Source organism: Tasmannia lanceolata, unplaced genomic scaffold (assembly GCF_043159265.1).
Source record: "Tasmannia lanceolata isolate RefF3 unplaced genomic scaffold, GAP_Taslan_0.1 ptg000037l, whole genome shotgun sequence".
Classification (NCBI taxonomy): Eukaryota; Viridiplantae; Streptophyta; class Magnoliopsida; order Canellales; family Winteraceae; genus Tasmannia; species Tasmannia lanceolata.
Genome location: NW_027518714.1, coordinates 48,428,356 through 48,446,729, shown reverse-complemented (window position 1 = coordinate 48,446,729; position 18,374 = coordinate 48,428,356). Strand labels below are relative to the sequence as shown.

The 18,374-nt window shown below is 41.6% G+C and overlaps 1 long non-coding RNA gene across 3 annotated transcripts in view; it reads right to left on the bottom strand.

The window, feature by feature from the left end:
* The window catches only part of LOC143860059 (uncharacterized), a 36,013-nt gene extending 22,942 nt beyond the window's left edge, over positions 1-13,071 (bottom strand). The window contains exons 1-4 of one of the 3 annotated variants that reach the window (XR_013239566.1): positions 12,813-13,071; positions 12,567-12,721; positions 12,143-12,303; positions 11,540-11,821 (exon numbers count right to left, since the gene is read on the bottom strand). This is a non-coding gene — a long non-coding RNA (uncharacterized LOC143860059). Of the gene's footprint in view, positions 1-11,539; positions 11,822-12,142; positions 12,304-12,566; positions 12,722-12,812 lie in introns of those variants that run through there. The other 2 variants (XR_013239565.1, XR_013239567.1) reach the window with 2 other exon arrangements.
* Positions 13,072-18,374: the final 5,303 nt, after the last annotated feature.

Sequence of the window (18,374 nt, the reverse complement as noted above, 5' to 3'; positions counted from 1 at the left end):
ATCACGCGCCCCTTAATTGACTTCTGAGTGACATAAGTGATATCGAACTCAGACAATAACAACAACCATCTGGCAGTTCTTCCGGTGAGGGCTGGCTTCTCGAACAAGTATTTCAATGGGTCCATCTGTGAGAGTAGAAGAACCCTATTCGATAACAAATAATGCCTCAGCTTCTGAGTAGCCCAAACCAGTGCTAGACATGTCTTTTCGAGGATGGTGTACTTCTGCTCGTACTCCAACATTTTCTTGCTGATGTAGTAAATGGCTCTTTCTCGTTTTGACTCCGGGTCTTGCTGCGCTAACATACACCCCATCGCTGTGTCGATAACAGACAAGTACAGCAACATCGGTTGTCCTGGTAAGATTGGTGACAAAACTGGTGGTAAAGCCAAACACTGCTTGATTTTCTCGAAAGCTTCTTGACACTCTTCATTCCATTTCTTTGAAGCATTCTTCTTTAAGAGCTTGAAAATCGGTTCACAAGTCGTTGTCAACTGTGCAATGAACCTTCTCAAGTATTGGACCTTTCCTAAGAACCCACGGATCTGCTTCTCAGTCTTTGGCGGAGCCATTTCTTGAATAGCCTTGATTTTTTGCGGATCTACTTCAATCCCTCTCTGGCTGACCAAGAATCCCAGCAGTTTTCCTGACGTAACCCCGAATACACATTTACTCGGGTTGAGACGGAGCTTGAACTTTTGGATTCGCTGGAAGAACTTTATCAATGCCCATGCATGCTCTTCCCTGGTCTTCGCTTTAACAATCATGTCATCAACATATACTTCGACCTCTTTGTGTATCATGTCATTCAGCAAAGTGGTAGCAGCCCTCTGATATGTTGCCCCAGCATTTTTGAGTCCAAATGGCATAACTCTGTAACAATATGTCCCCCGCTGAGTGATGAAGGCCGTCTTGATCATGTCTTCAGGAGCCATCTTGATCTGGTTGTATCCTGAGAATCCATCCATAAATGAAAGGAGAGCATGGCCCGCTGTGTTGTCCACCAAGATGTCAATGTGTGGCAAAGGAAAATCATCTTTCGGACTTGCTTTGTTTAGATCTCTGAAATCCACACACATTCTGACTTTTCCGTCCTTCTTGGGCACCGGTACTATGTTGGCCAGCCATTCAGGGTATTCAACAACTTGTATGAAGCCAACATCCAATTGTTTCTGAACTTCATCTCTGACTAACAAGTCCCACTCTGGTTTCATTTTTCGGAGTTTCTGCTTTTTCGGCCTGGCACCCGGGATTAGGGGAAGTATATGTTGAACAATGTCTTCACTTAATCCCGGCATGTCATCATAGGACCAAGCGAAAACTTCTTTGAATTCTTTTAACAGGGCAATTAATTCCGCACGCTCTTCGGGAGTTAATGTTTTGCCAATTCGAATTTCCCGAATTAGGGTTTCATCACCAATATTGATGGTCTCGATTTCCTCTTCGAATTGTTTGGCTCGACGCTGCTCCTCCTGCCTAATCATGTGTTTGATTTCAAGGGGAGTTTCGTCGGCATCCTCATTCGAGGGGGAGTCTTGATTATTATTATTATCAATTTGATCAGATAAAGAAGCAGAAATTGAAGTAGAGACAGGCGAATAAAAAGAAGAGTCTTTTATTTCATTCAAAGAAATTGAAGTATATCTGTTGACGCGCCTTCAATGGGCTCAGTATTGAAATCTTTAGAAATCTTTACAGACTCATCATCAGACTGGACTATCGTATGAACAGAATCGACAGACTCGATAGACTCAACGGAAGATGCAATGGACCCTGCATCGGACTGAACAACGGCATCAGAAGACTCCTCATCAATGGGCTCGATCACAACTGTACCTGCATCAAAAGAAACATCAGATATAGCAAACTCTATTTTTGACTCGGAAATGGACATATAGCTAGAGACAACAGACTCTTTGATAGAAACAGGACTGTACTGGATGACGACTTCGGGTATGACCTGGGAACTCCAGTTCGTGAGAGGTCCCTCGGCTGGGGTGATAAGGCTTTCAGGATCAAGGATCAGCGCATCTCCTCCGATCATGGCTACAATCGGTAACTCAACCTGGAACAGGGAATTCAGAAGACACGGCTCAAGGATATCAGCCCAATCAACCTCTGGTTCGATCTCATGAATCTGCAAACTCGAGTACTCATCTGGCAGCTCCATATCAAAAAATATCTCAAACCCCGGCAGCTCTTGCCCTGTTAACTCATCAACCCACGGCTCTGCGAACCCACAGAATGCAAAGTCATCTCCCTCTCTGCGGTACTTACCATTTCTGATTCGACTAAATGATTTCATCGGCAGCTCTAGACCCCGGCGACGGAGCTAGGACCATTTCCGCATAATTTCTCATTTCTCTAATCTCATCACGAGAAGGTTCATATCCGAGTCCGAACAACCCTTCATTCTTTCTCATTACAGGCCATTCGACTATCCCCTGATGATTGCGACCCAGACCTGCACCGGGAAGGTACCCCTGTTTACGCATCATCTTTACAACCCGGGGATTAGTGCTGGTGAGGAACAAAATCTCTTCATTCTTTGCTTTTTCAAATGATATGGCCGTGACTTCTATAGAGAACCCGGTCAGACTAACATCACCTTTCTTTTCTGAGGTACCCTCTTGCGAAATTTGGCCTACCTCCAAATCAGGATCACCCTTGACGGTTATCACCCTGTTGTTTCTGATGAACTTCAGTTTCTGGTGCAGTGAAGAAGGGATAACTCCAACCTTATGGAGCCAAGGTCGGCCAAGCAAAAGAAGGAAAGATGCTTTGATATCGAGCACTTGGAACTCTACTTCAAAGATTTCTCCTCCTATCAGAATTTCGGTTGCTAGCGTTCCAATAACATCGTGTTTGGTACCGTCATATGCCAAAATTCCTTATTCAGAAGGGATGAAGTCATTCGGCCCAAATCCCAAGACAGCAGCAGTGGCTAACGGACATACGTTCAGTGCTGACCCATTGTCAACCAATACATCTGGGACCTTCTTCCCGTTACAAATGACAGTGATTTTCAGTGGACGCGTATGATTGTGACCCTCAGATGTCAGATCTTCATCAGTGAAAGAAAGAGTCTTGGACACCCTAGCCATCGCTACCAAACCAACCAGCTCATCAGATGTGATATCTACAGAGACCTGTGCAGCATTCAACTCTCTTAGAACAACTTGACGGTGCTTTGGGGAAGCCATAAGCAAACCCCAAATTGAAATATTAGCCTGGGTCTTTTTGAGTTGGCGTAAAAGACTCTCATCCTCTTCTTCGCAACTCAGCTTGCTCTGCTTCTGCGCTTCTGCGGCTCTTACAACTTCAGCTGGGTTCTCAGCTCTTAACTCGGCGGGTTTGAAAATTCGCCCACCTCGAGTAACATGGCGGACTTCGTCACATTGATCGTTCAAGAAATCAAAGTCATCGTCATCGAAGCTAAGAACATATGGAGCAACATCTTGGACTTCCTCTTCATCACATTGAAGAATATAAGGACCAACAGAAGACTCAGCATAGTCATCTTCATCTCCGCCCAGCACATAAGGTTTCTCTTCCTCTACTTCTTCAACTTCCTCGCCATATGCCAAGACAGTCGGTGAATCGGAAGCGATAGCACAAATCAAGGAAGCAGGGTCAAGAATAGGCTCTTCAGTAAAAACCGCCCCAACCGTAGGTGGAAGGCGCGGAGCATGAGCTGGTAATGGATTCCGGGTAATGTTTGGCATAAATACAGCAATTTTTTTCGCTTCTATCATATCCTGAATTTTATGCCTCAAGGCCATGCAGTTATCTGTTAGGTGCCCTGTTCCTTGATGATATGCACAATGCTGATCTTCACGCCAATATCTGGGGAGAATAGGCAGTGGAGGTCTCGGTTCTAAGAGAGTGATCTTTTTGTCTCTTAGTAACTTCTTGAGAGCGACGGATAAAGGGTAAGGTAGCGGATCAAAATGCCTTGGCGCTTTCCTCGCTGGCTGCTCTGTCTCTGCTACAACTCTTCTCATAGGGCGTGCAGCGATCACATTGTTAACCTCAGGCTTTGAAACTACCATTGGTTTCTTTCCATTCCTTGGATCAAAAGACGACTTCGCCAGAGAACCCTTCAGCAACGCATCTTCAGTTATGGTTCCTGTCTTGATCAAGTGATTGAAATCAGAATAACACTGCGTCGCCATGAAGTGGTAATACTGCGGAGACAAATTCTTGACCACAATTTTGATCTGATCTTCTTCAGAAGGGCGGTTAGTCATCTGGGCCGCTTTTCTCCTCCATCTTCTTACGAAAGACGTAAATGTTTCCTGAGGTCCTTGCTTGATCGCTTTCAGATCCCTCTTCGTAACTTCAATTCCTTCTTCCATCAAAAATTGCTCAACAAACTTGTTAGCAATTTCGTCTAAGGTTCTGAGCTCTTCGGGTTTCAGATGAAGGAACCACTTCTTGGCTACTCCTGCTAGAGACATCGGAAACACCTTGGCGATCTGCTCTGGAGACAGCCCATACCCTTCTAGATTTGAAATGAACGACCTCAGATGACTCCACGGGCACCCCGTCCCATCATATTTATCAAAATCTGGCATTCTAAATTTTGGAGGAAGAGTGACACCAGGGAAAAGGGAAAAGTCAGACTTATTGATCTTCCTTGGGCCCTTAACTTGCATGCTTTCAACTTGCTGGGTCAATTTTTCAACTTTATCGACCAATTCTTTCTCTTTGCTTGGCTTGACTGATTGCGGGAGACAGTTCTCCTCTACATACTGCTCGTCATAGAAATCATCTTCAGGGGAAATGACAGACCGACCAAAGCCTGGAATCACATTGGGAGGATTTTGGACAACAGGCTGTTTCGAGGTAGCGGCTTTCTCGCTCTTCAACTGAGTAACCTCTTCCTTTAAGGTAGATACCTCTCTTGTAAGGTTCCTCATCATGTCTCTCATTTCAGCCAGCATCTCATTTGACTCGGCCATTTGGTTAAGACTAGGGGAGATAAGTGGAAATAAAGCTGGTGGGAGAGGCGAAGAAGATCTACGACTTAGCCTCGACGTAGAAGATTGCCGGGACCAAGTAGGCTGTGAAATGGTAACTTTTTTCGAAGCAATGGCTATTGCTTAACTCAGACTCCTGAAATGGAAGTAAGAACACTAATTTAAATTAAGATAATCAGAAAGAATGTTATGCACAAATTGAAACAAGAGGTAATACAAACACATCTCTCCTCTGGGTAAAAATCAGCAGTACAACAATTGTAATAAGGGTCATGACGGCCCATCAAACCTAAACGGATAACCATCACACTCATGGTGTTTCAGATAAAAATCCGACAGCATAACGGCGTTACAAAAGGATCATGGCATGGTAAACTCCTGGTTTATCACTAACACTAGAGCATAAAGTCATACTCAGAAGGTTTTAAATAAAATCCGGCAGCATAACAGCTCCGTAGAAGGATCATGGTAAGGTAAGCTCATGGTTCCTCAATAACCCTAAAGAATACCGGTCACACTCAATATATTCTGGGTAAAATCCGGCAGCATAACGACTGTACAAAGAGATGTGATGAGATAAGTACATGGTTTAGCTACCAGCCTAAAAAGATGATGACCACACTCAGGACATTTAGAGAAAATCTGGCAGCATAACAACTGTACTAGGAGATATGGTACGGTAAGCACATGGTTTATCAATAACCCTAAAGGATAATGGTTACGCTTAAGGCTTTTTGGAGAAAATCCGGCAGCATAACGACTGTAGAAGGAGGGTCTCGGCAACCAAGCATAAAGAATACGACGATAAGGTCAAGATGAAATATGGCTCTCAGCAAGAACACACTCTATTAGTGATAATGACAAAGTAGACGCATAATTGGCATGCGGAGCGATCTGATCAAGATCGATCAAAGGATCAAGCTCAGGGAAGATAGATCATGGCTATAAAGATAATGATGTGAAACCAATTATCTGATCATAATCCAAAAGACGGATGGACGGGAAAAATGGATTAGATTAGGAAAGAAAACCTAGCTATGAAGCAAACCCTAATCTAGTAATAAATATATGTACATATATATACACCCTAACCAGGGGCACCAACCCTAGTCTAATCTAGCGGAGTCAAGGAAGTCTCGACTCATGACAGACAAGTGAGTGTACCAGGACCGCATTTGTAGCCACACGAGGTGAACTACCCTAGTCTATAAATGGGTCAAGGCTCCTAACTCTAGATTCCACATGTGTAAGCAACACATGTTCATCCCCATATGAATGCAATATATATATAAACACGTGCACTTCCTAGTTGGATTTCACTAAGTCAGTATGTATATACATAATATATAAAACAAAGTAGGGCTCCGGACTCAATCTATCGGGTACTATGCGTATGAACCATACTTAATATGTATAACAAAAGTACGCCCAATGTTATACATAGTATGCTTCATTGCTCATCGGCTGCTGTAAACACACGTACGCCTAGTGTTTACGGCTGCAGCACTGGCGCATAGCTTGGTAATAGATACAATAATCCCATCCAGGTAATGACTTACCATCCGGCATGTACTGTATCTATCCCATGGAGCCAACAATAAAAAACAATGAAAGAAATAAAGAATATGATAATGCATGTTGTGCAGTGTGTGAATCCCTCGTTTTATTTACGCACCAACTTGGTGCCCCTGGATTCTAACGGAAAAGGTTCCCATTTAAAACGATTTTAATCCAAATTTCTTCAAAATTAGTAAAAATGGCATTTTTACAGAGTTAGGCAATGTTCCAAGAATTCCCCAGCAGAGTCGCCAGCTTGTGGACCCAGATCCCGAGGACGGTGAGCGAGGGACACGAGATCCCACGTTAATCCTCTAAGATCTCCACAATGTGAAGGAGAGCTCTACCAAGGAACTCTCGAAATGATGCCACTCACAGCATGGGTGGCGATATAAATGAGATACCTCTCGATTCAAGGGCTAGCCCGGAACCAAGATGTACCTATAACAAAGAAGAGTCGCCATCCAGGGAAGTAGGCCCTGGATCCCATGAAATACTCTGTTGCAACGGATAACCAGAGATACAAAAGTCCGTGCCTGATGACGAATGGGGAAGGTGCTAAGCGCCCCCAATTCGCCCAAGTGCAAGCACCTGGTCTCTTATGCTATTTTTAATTAATTTTGAAGAGTTTTGGGCTAAAATCATGTGAAATGGGAACGAGTATCCTCGAAGAAACGTCTATCTAAGCATGCATGACCCGGGGATGGGCAAAAGAAAATAAACATCCAAATCCTAACTCACCGCATCTACTCCTAACCCATCACATCTAGGAAAGCAATAACATCCGCATGCACAGCTACAACTAAGCAAGTAATAGCATATATGATAAGGAGAAAAGCAGTAAATATCTATAGCTAAGCATGTGAGACTAAATGCACAAGGAATAAGCAAGCTGAAAGTAAACACACAAGGAACCAAAGACAAACATACGATAAACTAAAAGATGTGAGGGAAGAAAGGAATCAGAAAATAGACGGTATGTGCAAACCCAAAATGCCAGGGAAAAGAAAATGGGACATACGATAGACTTAGGGAGCGATTCTAAGGGAATCGAGCTCAGTGATCCTGATCCGCTAAAGATCAGACAAGTCTCGCGATCGTCATAGCCTATCGTTGGGCTCGGCGAGGACAATCCCTGTGAAGGGGCCACGCTACGTCGTCGCCCGTCCCAAAACCCGATAAAACATCGGAAAACCGATAAAACCAGAAAACCCCGATCAAAATCGGAAATGAAATGAAAGGAAGGCTCCGAGAGACCTGGTAATCACCATCCTTGCCCATTTTGGTTTTTGTATTTTTGGGGAAAGCTTGAAAGATATTTTTAGATGCTGAAATGATTTTTTTTTTAAGGGTTTAAATGATTTTATTGAAAAGTTTGACTGAACTTGGGACGAGAATCCCAAGCTGCCTACGTACCCTGTAGAAAGGGATCAAGCCAACGTAGTTCGAATGCTTTTCGAAATACGCTTTGAGTGTTTTTTTATATTTTTTGGATTTTTGTTATTTGATTTTTATGTATTTTTATCCCTTCTGATCGAAAGGGGGGTTTTGGCTCAAGAGGTTGCCGCCCGTCATTGCCTAAACCCGACAAGGGTTCCCAAAATCGATAGGATCCTGAAACGCAAAGAATCCCGAGGAACTTGAAAAGAATGACCCGAAAAAGAAGGAATCTCTAAATTAGAATGGCAAACATGATCCGCATTTGAACCATATGCTAAATTGAAGGGTAGAACCTTACCTGAGTAGATGTCCAGAGTGGGTGGACAGTGGGTGGACTTTGGCCTTCGTTTCCCTTTATCAAAGCTCCTTAGAAAATATCTTTTCTATTCATCTATCCAAACGATGAAGGATTTAAATACATGAGCAGTGGATATGATGGTCACAGTGACTATAGGTGAGGAAAGAGGGGGGGAGGTAGTGGAGAATAGGATTTGGGTTAAATTCGATAGGAAGTTGCAGATGGGGTGGTCGGAGGTGGCTGATGGTAATAATTTGAAGAGGAGGTGGTTTGACAGCAAGGGAGGGTGATGGAATTGATGAGCCTGGTGGCTGTAGTGGGCCTTCTTGGTGGCTGCTAATGGGTTAGTGGTCGGAGAAGGTTGTGGGTTTTCAATAGATAAAAAAAAAAAACGAAATGGGTTTGAGAATGATGATTGAGATTGGGAGGTGGCTGTTGGAGGAGATCGTGGGTTTTGGTTTTGGAAGTTGAAGGTGGAGTGGGGTCGGAAGAAGGGGGTGGCCGGGATGGTGGACGGAGGTAGAAGAAAATGGTCGGAGGTCGGATCGAAGGTAGGGTGGTCGAAACCGGCCGGATTTGCAGAGATGATGGTGGTGGTCAATGGTGGCTGACCTCCAAACCCACAAATCTCCTCTCTCTCTCTCTCTCTCTCTCTCTCTCTCTCTCTATCTCTGTTTTTCCCCTCTTTTTTTTGAATGGGGTAATGGTGGTGGAGAGAGGAGAAGAGATGTTTTTTCGAAGTGGGTTTCGGTTTTTGGAGGTGGGGAAAATGGGTTTCGGCTTTGGGGGTTGAGGAAGGTGTAGGTGGAAGACGGTGGGGGATTTTCGAAGGGTTGGGTGGTGGTGGAGCTGGAGGTGGAGGATGGTGGAGGTGGGTGGAGGATGGTGGATGGGTTTCGAATTTTTTGAGGTGTAGAAAAGGGGGTTTCGGTTTTGGGTTTGGAGGAAGGTGGAGGTGGAGATGGAGGAGGGTTTTCGAAGGGTGGTGTTGGGGTGGAGATGGAGGTAGAGGACGGTGGTGGTGGTGCCGGATTTTCGAAATGCAGAAATGGGTTTCGGTTTTTGGGGTTGGGGAAAATGGGTTTGGGCTTCGGTGGTTGGGGGAGGTGAAGGTGGAGGATGGTGGAGGATTTTCGAAGGGTGGTGTTGGGGTGGAGATGGAGGTAGAGGACGGTGGTGGTGGTGCCGGATTCCGGTAAGGCCACCGGAATCAATGGAGGTTGGGGGTGAGTTTGAAATGGGTTTAGATGTTGAACTTTGGGGAGGTAGGGGGTGGCTGTGGTAAGAGGGTTTGGTGGTGGTGGATTGGGATGATGGCCTCTTCCCTCCTCTGCTTCTCTCCTCTTTTTTTTTAGAAAAAAAAAAAAAAAACTCCTCTGCTGTTGTTCTCCTCTTCGAAAATGGGGCCCCTCCCTCTACCTACGAGACTCTTTTTTTTATAGCTAGGGTTGAAACCCTCTTTTAATCTCAGCCATCCATTCCCCTTTTTGATGAATTGGATCATCCCCACCCTTGATTCCTTATCCCTCTTGCCCTAATTCTATCCTAGAAACCCTAAAACCTAGAGTGCCTAGCTGATCCAAGCCCTACACCTCATCTCTTTAATCTAATGGCATATGTTTGTGGCTTGCAGAGGAAGCAATAGAGATTTCCAATAATGCCCTCCTGCAAATGGGAAGTGAAATATTATGCCCCCCCTTTCTCTCATGGGCAGCCCCCCATCTAGTGTATTTTATTTCTTTCTTTTGCACTTGAGTGGGCTGCCCCAAGTAAATAAAAATAAAAAAAGACAAATATATCTTTCTCTTTTTAATACAAGGGCTTGGTATTGTCACACCTTCCTTGTTTAAATCAACCCCCTTTCATTTGCAAATGAAACAACCTCACCCTCGCTTTGATAATCACACAAACTCAGCTTGTCCTTTGACAGATTTTAATTCGAAAATGTACCCATTTAATCACGGTCTAAACACTAAGAGACAAGGTAAGCCAGTAAAATATCAAGGAGAGGTCGAGTTAGCATCATCCACACTTGAGAAATTCGCATAGAGAGGTGCCAATACCAAAACTCAGGGGTATTTTGTAATTCTTTCAAATTTTTGCGAAAATGAGATAGAGGATCAGGGCAATTGAACGAAGGGTGCCAATGGGGTTCAGAGATCACCCAGGCTTTCAAACGATTTCCAAAATATATGGAAATGGGCATTTTTAGGGTTTTCGGGTTTGATTTTTCGAAAATTTTGGGATTCGATTCCGGGATCTCAACTAAACTTCGGGATTGGGATTTTATTCGATTTCGAGAATTTATTCGATTTTGGGGGAAAATAGTCCGGTCAAAATGAGGTGTCTACAACGGAGGAATGGGATCAGGTTTGCTACAAGCTTTCGGAGGTCGGAGTTCAACCGACCAGGGAACCTCAAGCAGCAAGTAACACCACTCATTGTTGCAGAGATCAATTGGTTCAGATCACCGAGAGAAAATTCAGTAAATAGGTTGTCATTATAGAAAAGAAACATGTCCAATGAGAAAGCATTAAATGAGAATACGAACTTCAGTGATCCTAGACTAAAAACACATATGAAGGGCAGCCAATTACATTAACAGCTTATGTGATTTTTCCTCCACTGTCCAGGACAAGCAACTTTGGATTAGCATATCAAATGCTAAGTTTCTTTACCCATGGCTTTAGCAAGCAGAAGAGACCAAGTAGAACTGTAAATATAATCAACACGAGTTTTAGCATTTCTATTAGGGCAGGAGGCAATTTAATCCATATTTTGGGTAGGGATGTCACTGCCAATTCTATTATCCAGCCTGATACGTGGCGTCGTCCTAAACCTCATAAAGAAAAGTCTTAAATCTCATAAAGAAGCACACTTAACTCATAAAGAAATCAAGTATGTAAATACTTTACTTTATATCTAAGAATTGTCATGGGGCGTAAATTATGTTGTTTAATATACACCTTTTAGCATCATCGTCCAATAAACCATGTGCATTGTGTTGACCTACTAAGTGCTTGGTCAGTCTGCTGCCACATATTCATTTAGTCCAAAGATATCAAGTTCCAGAGAAACAGGCCAGTAGAGGGCCCATCCCTTTCAAATTCTGATTACAAAACCACTTGAATCTACATATTACATGGGGAAATGTCACTTTTAGATTTGAGTACCTGCTTGGAAAAGAGGGCATTTTATGGACGACAATCCGAGAAAATTATATGGCAGTCATTTTACTTCTAATATGCACATCATATGAAAAATTAAACAATGGTAATTTCAAAATTAATGGGTTTTCCAGACAGCCAGAAATACAGATTACCAACATCCAAGTCTACATAAAATACCCTAGTAAGAAATAAACAACCCCATGTAATGAACTGGAGCAATAACCAAGCAAAATAAATTATTGAGGATACTTCTTCATGCTGGTTTTCCAACTTGCTTTTCAGTTCCAGCAAAAAAAAAAGTTGTCTTATACTATAGATGGTACTCCTTGTCTTATTTTCCCAACAGGAGCTTCCACTCAAGCCGAAAGTGATAGCTGCCATAATCCCAACATGAGCTTTCCCAACAAGTGCAATTTAAATATATAATAGAACATCATCTCACTTTGTTAGAAACATGAATATAAAAATTCATCTTACTGAAAGATAACAAAAATCGTTTAAATCATTACTTAATAAACAGTGTAGTTACAGTGACTATAAATAAAAGTAACCCATTTTTATAAACTAAGAAAAAAAACACTCATAGAAATATCGAAGACCAAAGAAAAAATTCATAAAAATCCATATAATACTCTAAACAAGGCCCATTAAAATGATATTTATGTAAGTATTTGAAGCATATGTGGCACACTTACAGCTACCAGCTTGAGAGTTATGAAGCAGGAGAAATTATATGATGACAGGGCGTACAAACATGTAAATTATATCATAGAGGGCCTCGTTATCCAGAACCATGCACTCATTGGCCTTCTCCCCAGCTGATGAACACAGAGAGTGTCAATGTATGGCTCAACCACTGTATCCAAAACCAACCAAAAATATTAAAGAAACAAATCAAAGGATAAAACATAGATATCCAAACAGAAACCCTAAGTCCCTAACTACATAAGGAAAAAAAACCCTGTATAAACATGAAGGGTTTTATGTTGTCTGGCACAAGAAATTAGCAATGAGGTTTAATTGATTTGAGAGGGATGAACACCGACCTGCACCACTGGAACAAAAAAGTTTGTGAAGTGTCAAAACGAGTAGGGAAAAAAATGATCTAAGAAGCCCAACCTGCTTTGAGTAACAAGAGCTAATGAAGACTCTCTACCATCCATCTCCTCAAGTCCCCATCTCAAATCATACAAAAAACTACCATCCTTGAAAAAACAAGAGAAAAAGTTCAGAAAACCTTCAAGACACTCAAAACCCCAGAAAAATTTCTCTACCTGCCAACAAGAAACTAAAAAACCCTGAGATTTCAGAACATAATTTTAATAATGCAAAGGAAAATTATCTGAGAAGAGACAAAGAACAAACCCCTAATCAAGGTCTCTATGTGAGAAACAGAGGAACATATGCAAAAGAAAATCGTCTCTCTCTCTCTCTCTCTCTCTCTCTCTCTCTCTCTCTCTCTCTCTCTCTCTCTCTCTCTCTCTCGTTTGACGTAAGCTTGCCTCTGCTCCAGGGGAAAACCATTTTGACGATGGATGGAGGGTTCGATTTCGATCAACAGGTGGGGTGCTTGACTGAAAATGAGCAACAAGTGTGCTTCTTCTTCACGGGTAATTTAGGCGGTTCGATCGACAGGTGTGATGCTGGAGGAGAACCGAGCAGCCAAGTTCCTCAAGTTGCAACAAATGACAATATTGCCTTTATTACTTTGACACATTGAATAATAACCTTTCTTTCTTTTTGTAAAATAAAGAGGAAAAAATTGCCATTTGGGAGAGAGATAACTTTTTCTAAATAAACCAAATTTGCATGGTGCTTCTTCGGATTCTTTGTACATCTCACCTTCCAATTTAAAAAACACCATCCCTTTTTGAAACTTTCACAACTGGCATGTGAATCCACACATGTAAAAACCATCCTACACGTGGGCCCCTAATGATGAACGAATTTACTATTGGTGAGAATATTTTAGGTTTCTATTTAAAACCATAAGGGCCCATTTCAACATGGCCGAGTAGTGTAGAATCGGCACACACATGTTGGGCGCATGGTGGCCCCCACCGTATGGCTAAAACACACAGGTTCATTCTATAGAAATTTTTAAACCATCCATTTTAATGGATCATAGTGTAGACAGATTATTTCCTTGTCCATAGGATCATTCTCACTTTCTGTAGGTTGCTCCTTCAAAATGAATTCTATAAGGTGATATAAACCGGTGACATATTAGACCATATTATAAGTAGATTGCACGTTAACCGTTCTCCATGAAGTGATCCAAACCATTGATTTGATGAGCCACAATGTAAATTGGTGTATCCCCTGAATCATATTCGTAGGATGATCCAAACCGTCCAATCGATGGGTTGCATTGCGATTTGAATTGCGCACCCCTTAACCCCTTCTATAAGATGACGCTAGCCGTACAAGTGATGGGCTACAATGTAAATTGGGTGCGCCTCCTCCAACACTATTTTGATAAGATAATCCGAACCATCTAATCAATGGACCAAGATGTAGAATGGCTGCGCCGAAAAATCATTTCCATGAGATGATCTTAACCACTCAACTAACGGGCTTCAATATAAATAGATCACACCCTTCAAATCGCCTCCATATTGCTTAATTGGTGCCCCATAAATCTTTTCCGTTAGATTTAAATATGGACCCAGAAGAATAAAATTGAATCGCTTTGGGTGGGCCCCACGCATATTTAGTGGGCCACTCAATTTTAAATCCCACAACCAAATCCTAGGCCCATTCCTTGGCCGGATTTTCCATGAGATCCATTGATCAAAATCTAAACAAGTGTTCAATGCAGGCCCACCAAACAGGTTCAAATTCTCCCTTGTTCGGATTCTCGTGAATAACCCTTCTCAACACTTAGCGGAAAAATGCGAAACACGGCAGGAATGACCAAAAAGATCGAGAAAACAATAAGAGGCGGACACGGGAATGAAAAACACTGAAAAACCGATAGCAAAACACTAACTTCTTTGTTGATTAACGCGGAGCAAAATGGGGGTGTCTACAGATGCCCCTCTTTGGTAGAGATGACGTAGTTAATGAATACCAAAGCAAAAGTGACAACACCATTTTGCGCAGCGTTTTGCCAACAAAGGACTCTCTAGACAAAATTGCAACCTAAATGAGAATGCATGCAACCTAACATAATGCAACACCCTAGATGAAATCCTAGAATTTGAACATCTATCAAAAATCATTTACTCTAAACACCATGAGATGGCAGTTTAGAATATCAGAGAATCGGATTTACTCTGGGTGCAAAAATCTTGCAATCCAGAACAAAAGATGATTATCATGCGGCGCCGTTTTCGAACGGGCAATGAAGGAATGGGATACCATTTTCAAACGGATTTTCGGAGGGAAAGGAATACCGTTTTTGAACGGTTTCAGAGGAAATGAGACGTGATTTTCAAATGGTCTTAGAGAGAATAATGGATGACTTTCGAAAGATTTTTAAAGAAAACAAAGCATCATTTTTTAACGGGCTCAGATGAAATGTGATACCATATTTGTATGGGTCTAAAGAGAACAGGACACTGTAGTTATACAGACCCAGAGAAAACGAGACACCGGAATGAGACACCGTATTAGTACGGTTTCCCAAAAATGAGCAACCATATTTGTATGGATCCCAAAAGAGGAATAAGAGACCATTTTTTAATAGACTCAGAAAGGATGAGATACCGTATTTGTACAAATCCCAAGGAATATGAGATACCATATTTGAATGGATCTCAAAAAGGAATAAGAGACCATTTTTTAATGGACTCAGATAAAATGAAATATCGTATTTTTACGGATTCCAAGGAAATGAGACATCATATTTGTATGATACTCAAAGAGAATGGACACAGAAAGAATGAAATACCGTATTTTTATGATTTCCAAGGAAACGAGACATATTTGTATGAGGTTCAAAGAGAATAAGAGACCATAGTTGTATGGACTCGAAGAGAATGAAATACCGTATTTATACAGAGTTCACAGGAAATGAGACATCACATTTGTATGATGCTTAAAGAGAATAAGAGACCGTAATTGTATGGACTCGAAGAGAATGAAATACCGTATTTTTACGGATTCCAAGGAAATGAGACATCACATTTGTATGATACTTAAAGAGAATAAGAGACCATTTTTTAATGGACTCAGAGAGAATGAAATACCGTATTTATACGGATTCCAATGAAATGAGACATCACATTTGTATGATGCTTAAAGAGAATAAGAGTCCATAATTATATGGACTCGAAGAGAATGAAATACCATATTATTACGGATTCGAAGGAAATGAGACATCATATTTGTATGATGCTCGAAGAAAATAAGAGACATGATAATTTGAGTTTCGACAGAGATTATCAGAAAAAAAAAATCGAAATCTCCAATTAACAACTTTGGAAGCAAAGGATTTAATTACACCATATAATAAAGGACTTTCAAGGCCCGAATTTGGGACGCCACTTCATTAACAACCTGCCCTAGTTTGAGGCATTCTAACCTTCTTCTATTCATTAACCAGAGATCATTCTTCAAAGATTTTTCCCCATTCATGACAGTCTCGCCTTTTCCAAGTTTCTCAGAACCTGTTAATGAACCCATTTTTAGAGCGATTGCACCCTGCAACAATTTTTAAAATAGAACTCGTAAATATGTTTTATAAACAATTAAAAAACTATAGGTACTTGCAATAAAATGACAAAATAAGAAATATTACTCAAGTAGTCCCGTGATGCTTCTGACTCATCAGTATTTTCTTTTGGGTTAGGCTGGCCTCTTTTAAAGAATATTTCTCCATTGAAAAACATCTTCACTTATTTTTAAGACAGTAATACTTTGTATATATTTCTATCAACTTTCTGATTGCTAGAAATTAAAGCCCCTAGTTTCAGGAATCGTTATTTTTGCCTGACCTACTGTGATTTCAGAGATCGATGTAATTCTTTTGGAGTGAACCCAATCTTACCACGACCAAGTCCCCCTTTTTGGATTTTCAACTTGGCGGACCGCTCGGCCTTTGCTTTTGCCTGAATCGCCTTTTCAAGTTTTTCGACTCAGTAGGCCACCCCCTTAACTTTTGCCTAAGCCGCCCTTTCAGGTTTTCGACTTAGCAGGGGAATGATCCTAAATTTTGCCTAGATAGCCTTTTCAGGTTTTCAATCTAGCGGATATTCAAGCTCCATTCCTTTTTTCTCTTTTTTTTTTTTCATTTTCTTTCTTTCTTTTTTTTTTTTTACTTGAACACCAAAAGGACTTTATAGGTAGGATAGGGCTTTTCAAAGAATGGCTTAAGGTTCAACAAAGATTTCGACCGAACCTATGAACAGGTTACCTACGTATCCTAGGGTAGGAATCAGGTCGCCTGTAGTTCAGGGCGGATGCCCCTAGTTTGAAGGTAAATTGATTTTCTTTTCTTTTCAGATTGCATGGATTTTTTCTTTTATCATGACCGAACTCGTTTTGACCGAGCTGCCTACGTACCCCAGTGTAGGGATCAGGTCTTGCGTAGTTCAGGGATGAATGCCCCTAGTATATTGGGTTTTCGAAGAAAAATGTTACTTAGGCTCAAAAGGGTTCGCAAAAGGTTATATATATATACATATTTTTATCTTAGGCTATGAATTTGGAATTTATTCGGCCAAAAGACGGCCTTCTGGTGTTCAAGCATAGAACCTCTTGAGTTGATCAAAGTTTGTTGGTTCTGGTAATATTTCTCCATTTAAATTACGGAGCTTGACGGCTTTTCCGGGTAAGATTTGGTCCACAATGTATGGTCCTGACCAATTCGGTTTGAACTTGCCTCTTGGGTCAAAACTGGTGCTCGGTTCTCTTTCAGAACAAGATTGCCTTCTTCTAGATCTCTGATCTTAACTATTTTATTAAAAGCCCGGGCTATTCTGTGCTGGTAACCCTGTAGCTGGTAAAGTGCCCTTAACCTCTTCTCATCTAGCATGTTCAACTCTTTATATCTGGCATTTGCCCATTCATTTTCTGGCAACTTAGCCTCAGTTAACACTCGGAGCGAGGGTACACGGATCTCAACAGGTAGCACTGCTTCCATCCCATAAACAAGAGAATAAGGGGTTGCTCCGGTTGAAGTTCTAATTGATGTTCTGTAAGCCCACAAGGCGTACGGTAACTTATTCGACCAATCCTTATAAGTTTCTGACATTTTGCTAATGATAAACTTGACATTCTTGTTCGCAGCTTCTACCGCTCCATTTGTCTGCGGTTGATAAGGTGAGGATTTATGATGTTTAATCTTGAACTCTTGGCAAAGAGTGATTACTTCCTTCTTGAAATGAGATCCGTTATCTGAGATAAGTTCATGGGGAATTCCATAGCTGCATATGATGTTGGTGCGTATGAATTTAGAAACTGATGCGGATGTAAGCTTTGCGTAAGAAGCGGCCTCAACCCACTTGGTGAAGTACTCAATTGCAACGAGTATGTACTCGTGATCATTAGACGACTTAGGAGAAATCTTGCCAATAATGTCAATTCCCCATACCGAAAACGGCCAAGGAGAGGTAAGAGAATGCAATTCGGTGGGTGGTACATGGATGAGATTCGCATGTATCTGACATTTATAGCATTTCTTCACAAATGTATGACAATCTGCTTTCAATGTTGGCCAATAGTACCCCAGACGTAGGATCTTCCTTGCCAACATCTTCCCATTCATATGAGGCCCACACACCCCTTCATGAATATCTGCGAGAATTTCTTCTGCCTAATCTTCAGTGACACATAAGAGTTGAATTCCGTCGAAAGACCGTCGATACAACTCCCCTCCACAAATGATAAAATTAGCTACCAATCTCTGCAAACTCCTTATTTATTTATTCGACGCCTCATTGGGATGCCCCTGGCCTGAGATGTAGTTCTTTATGTCCATAT